This window comes from Macadamia integrifolia, unplaced genomic scaffold (assembly GCF_013358625.1).
Source record: "Macadamia integrifolia cultivar HAES 741 unplaced genomic scaffold, SCU_Mint_v3 scaffold1370, whole genome shotgun sequence".
NCBI classification, from domain to species: Eukaryota; Viridiplantae; Streptophyta; class Magnoliopsida; order Proteales; family Proteaceae; genus Macadamia; species Macadamia integrifolia.
The window spans coordinates 144,632-149,181 of NW_024868179.1; the positions used below are offsets into that span (position 1 = coordinate 144,632).

General features: G+C 36.8%; 1 long non-coding RNA gene across 1 annotated transcript; it reads left to right on the forward strand.

Moving 5' to 3' along the window:
* Window positions 1-1,222: 1,222 nt before the first annotated feature.
* LOC122063588 lies at window positions 1,223-4,270 on the forward strand. Its single transcript, XR_006135402.1, has 4 exons — window positions 1,223-1,309; window positions 2,192-2,221; window positions 2,937-3,034; window positions 3,992-4,270. It is a non-coding gene; the product is annotated as an uncharacterized LOC122063588 (long non-coding RNA).
* The last annotated feature ends 280 nt before the right edge of the window (window positions 4,271-4,550 follow it).

A 4,550-nucleotide genomic window follows, 5' to 3' on the forward strand; every position in this document is an offset into this window, starting at 1 on the left:
TCAAAAAGCTTAAAAGAAGCAAGCAAGTGACCGGTAATTGCCACTTATTCCAAGCTAACTACATGTTGACAGGAAATGGTACGAAGGTAGCAACATAGAGTCTTCTCTATGGATGGATAAAGGCTACTGGAGATGGATGGGAGGTAAAGAAAATCTAGACAGACAAAAAATTTGCATAGTTTTTGGGATAGTCATAATTTCCGCAGATGGCCATGGACTTCAATCCCTTTTCTTCTAACTACTAATCATTTTTTGCATAGGCCTAAGTTATGTATTAAGCCTAACAACAACTTTATTCTCTTGCTTAAGAATTTAGTGGTAGATGCGATGAATAAAAGAATCTTAATTACGGATTTAAATATTATGTTAATCTCTGCCTAGTTCTTTGATACTATTTTTTGGGGGGGGGGGTAAAATTAGGGCCTATGACATTGGACACTTGAGGAAAAGAGGACTGAAAAGGACGAAGGCTTTCACCGTTCTAGTTTGAGGTCCATATTGGCATTTAGCTGGGAACCCAAGTATGTAACTGAGCAGTTATATAGAAGTCATAAAGATAATTTCTATTCCTAAAATTTTTTAAGAGCCTACCTTAGGACGCTTCGTAAATGGAGCAGAAACCAAACATAAACAATCAGCCTTCAAAAGGAAACCTTCGATTGGGCAAAAAATCCATAGAATGATAGAATATATGAGAATTTCTTTGTCTAGAAAGTAGAGAGGTTGGGGTTAGAAGCAAGGCTTTAAAAAGCACAATCCGTGAAGTGATGAATGCCAACAACCATCGATTGCAATTTCCGTTTCGATTCATACGTTCTTGAAACCCTGGTTAGAAAGGGGTGATTGTTCAGAATGAATTGTTGAGGTCCTCGAGGAGTTACTACTTGCTATGGAGGCACTGAAAAAGATGGGGAAGAAGCCCATCTTAAATTAGCCCTTGTGTATAGTTTAGTTCAAACCATGTTTTGAACTAATCAAATTTGAAAAAGTGTAATAGGTTATAAGTGAAAAAGAAGGGTAATCTGGGTATTTAAAAAGAGTAGGGGAGAAAGTGATGTAAAAAAAAAAAATAGGGGGTATCAGTAAAAAAGTAAAAGATAAGGGAGTTTTAGTAATAGGCTAAAGTGTAGGGGAGTGATAGTAAATTCCCCTTAATTCAAATGGTTAGGTCAAAGGGTATATATTAAGAATTAATGAAGAAACATTTTCAAAAAATCTATTCCTCCTCTTCTTCCTCGCCGAGTGTTTCATCCTCAACGGCTAGCCACCGGATTTCAGCTAGGAACCGGAGTTCGTGTCAACGAATCAGGTAAACCCCTCTCTCTCTCTCTCTCTCTCTCTCTCTCTAGTCACAACAAAGGAGCTACCATGGGCACAAACCCCCACCCCCTCAAGATCCTCGCCCTGCCAACAGAGATCTGCTCCTCCTCTAACTCGAGTGGGTTCCCAAGTCCATTGCACCTGAACCAGATCCTGAAGGGAACTCATCGGGACTCATCGGGCACGCAGGGGAGAGCCAGACCTTAACCGCCTTCCCCAAAACCAGAGATCCCTTTCTTACTTTCTTCCCTTGAAAACCAGAACTTGAGTCTTCTCTTTCACGATTCAAGAGGTTTCATCAGGAAATGAAAGAAAAGATTTACGGTTCTCATTCGACCTTTCCATTTCTCAAACACTTCCGCCATTAATTTCCCCCTGTTTGCAACTTACTGTTTCATCTCTCTCTCTCTCTCTCTCTCTCTCTCAGATAGACTCAAAATCAATCAAATAGCCTCTGTGTGTCCATGAATCCTTGTGTATGTACATACTCCTACCACGGTTGTCTATTTTACAAAGAAGTTCAGATATGGATGAATGGTTTCCCTGTTGCAGTAGAGTGTTTCAGTCTTATCTCCATCCGCAATATGAAAATGACACTAAAGTTGAGAAATTGTGAACTAGAAAACTTTGAAATGTGGCGTAGAGAACTCTGATATTTTTTCATTCAAATTAGGTGGAGTTCATCCATTTTCTGATGATTACTAAATTTGCAAAGTCGATTGCTTATGGATTGGATTGTATTTGAACGCTTATTTTGGATCAACACAAGCTAGTGCATTCAATTTTCACCATTCCATGGACAATCCTATCCACAATCTATTACATGAGATTGTAAAGTAATGTCTAAATCAATGCTGTTTTGTTTTCTTAGGTCAGCTGATGAGCATAAGATATCTTGGAGGTCAGTACATTGTTTTTTAAACACTTGATACTTGTTGGGTAGTTTGATTATTAGCAATATATGAAATGTCATCTCATGATTTTAGGCTATTATGACTAGAGATCAGGTTCATTTGCTATATCAATTCTATATGTGTGGCATTTGTAACTGGAATCCTTTTGGATTTTCAATTCCTTATGATTTCTTCTTACATTCCTGGACTTGCTCTGTAACTTACAGCTTTGGAAAACCTCTTTTTTTTTAACGGCCTTCATTTCATTTGGCTTTCTTTTGATGCTCATGCTTTAAGAAAATGATATCAAGACTGCTTTATTACTTATTATATGATTTGTTAAATTTTTCTTTAATTTTTGTTTGTTCTTTAATTTTTAAATGCATTTCAAGTTTTAGGTGGAGATTTTAGCTTATTGTTTTTACAGGTTGAATTTGATATTATAAAATTTTATCCCCTTCCCACACTCTTATCACCAATTTGTCCCCCCCCCCCCCCCCCCCTTTTTCCTATGATTTCATTCTAGGAATTTAGTTTTGTCAGTTCACAATTGTAAATTTGTAATGGTAAATCTTGAGCTGAGAGTGAATTCTACAAAATCCATGATTGGTTGTGAACAATCAGTAATGTATGGAAAAATGTCTATCAGATGATATGGTAGTGTCTATTGGTCCTATGCTTGTGGAGAACTAGTACTCTAATTTAGATTGCTCTGTTTTGCAGGTTTCTTTCTGTATGTTACTTCTGTGCCTAGCTTCTAGATATTAACTCGAGTAGTTCGAATTGACAGTTGAAAACCTGGGGCAGACTAGAATGTGCAGGTAGGCTTCCAGCGATAGTTGGTTAAGGAGGATTGAACTCTTACTAATCATCAAAATTGTATGTCATATAGGTCTTGTAGACCCTATGACACTTCTGTTTTGTAATTTTCTTGTGAGAATTTCACTGTAGGTGCTGTGAAACACCTTAGAAACACCTTAATCAACATCAGTCACCAATAATCCCATAGCTGTCCTTGTCACTTACCTTCCTTTAGACATCTTGGATTTGTTAATCCTTGGAATTGGCCATTATCTCTAGTGACTTTATGCTGTAAAGGAGACATGTTAAGGGGAACATGGGTGAACTTGAGACTATCTTTGCTGGTTTGATTGTGCATGTTCATCTCCAACAACAATTCTGATGAGTTTTGGATATTATACCCTTGTATATTTGGTCAGAAAGATGCCTTGAGTGATGAAGGTGCTTCTTTATTATATTTTAACTTAAAAGAGGTCTAGTCCCAAAAGCAAGGAATGGTTTTTCTACAGGTGGCTTAAATGGCCACTGGGATGCTTCACCTAGTGTGCTCTCTCATCATTTGATGTAAGCATTTGAATCATTAGTGGTCTTATGAAACTATGGAGTAATTTTCAACATTCCATTTACTAAAAATCTGAAACAGAGGAATCTTGCTTATGTTGGAAAAGTAAAATAATCCATGTAATTTCAAGTACTATTTGCTTAGCTCAGTTCTTCCTATACTTAGTTGAGTTGAGAAGTTGGATCTTGTACATGCCTTCTATTGTGTTTGTTGTGTTTTTTGGATACTGTTTGTGCATATGAATGCTAAAAAAAATTAATCCTCATCAAAACTCTTTATAAGGACATGGAAGTGAACTACACCAGGGTTATGACATTAGTGAATTACACCAGGTTTATGTATGAAAAACTGCTATAGTATCAATGCATGGATAACGGTTTAGTATTTGTGACCAAAATTTTCTCTCTATTTGCAGCTTTCGGCGACGCATTCAATTTCACTTTTCCATCACATCTGCTATTGTTGGTTGTGCTTGTGTTTCCATTGTCTACCACTATATCTTGCTTTGTAAAATGAGGAAGAGCCTTCCAAATTTTATTCTCTCTCTCTCTCACTCTCTCTCTCTCTCTCTCTATATATATATATATATGCATGATTGTCTTTTTTTCTTTTTCTGAGTTTTTAGCTGAGACAGTTGAGTAAACAGTTGCTGATAGTATCACCTTACTAAGGATATTATATCCTAATTTTCATATGAGTTGTTTTCAAGAATGTCAGCCCGGGAAAACACCACCCCAACCCACCCCCCCACACCACCACCGCCCCACCAAAAAAAAAAAAAAAAAAAAAAAAAAAAAAAAAAAAAAGAAGAAAGAATTGGCATTAGGTATTTCCTCTGAAGCAAGTTTTGTGGTAAGTTTTTACGGTTACTTGTAAATGCTAAATTCTATTTATGGGTCTTTAACTCAATTTGGTAGAGCACTTAGAACATAAGCATGTCTCAAACATGTTCCAAGGGGATGGTGGTTCGAATC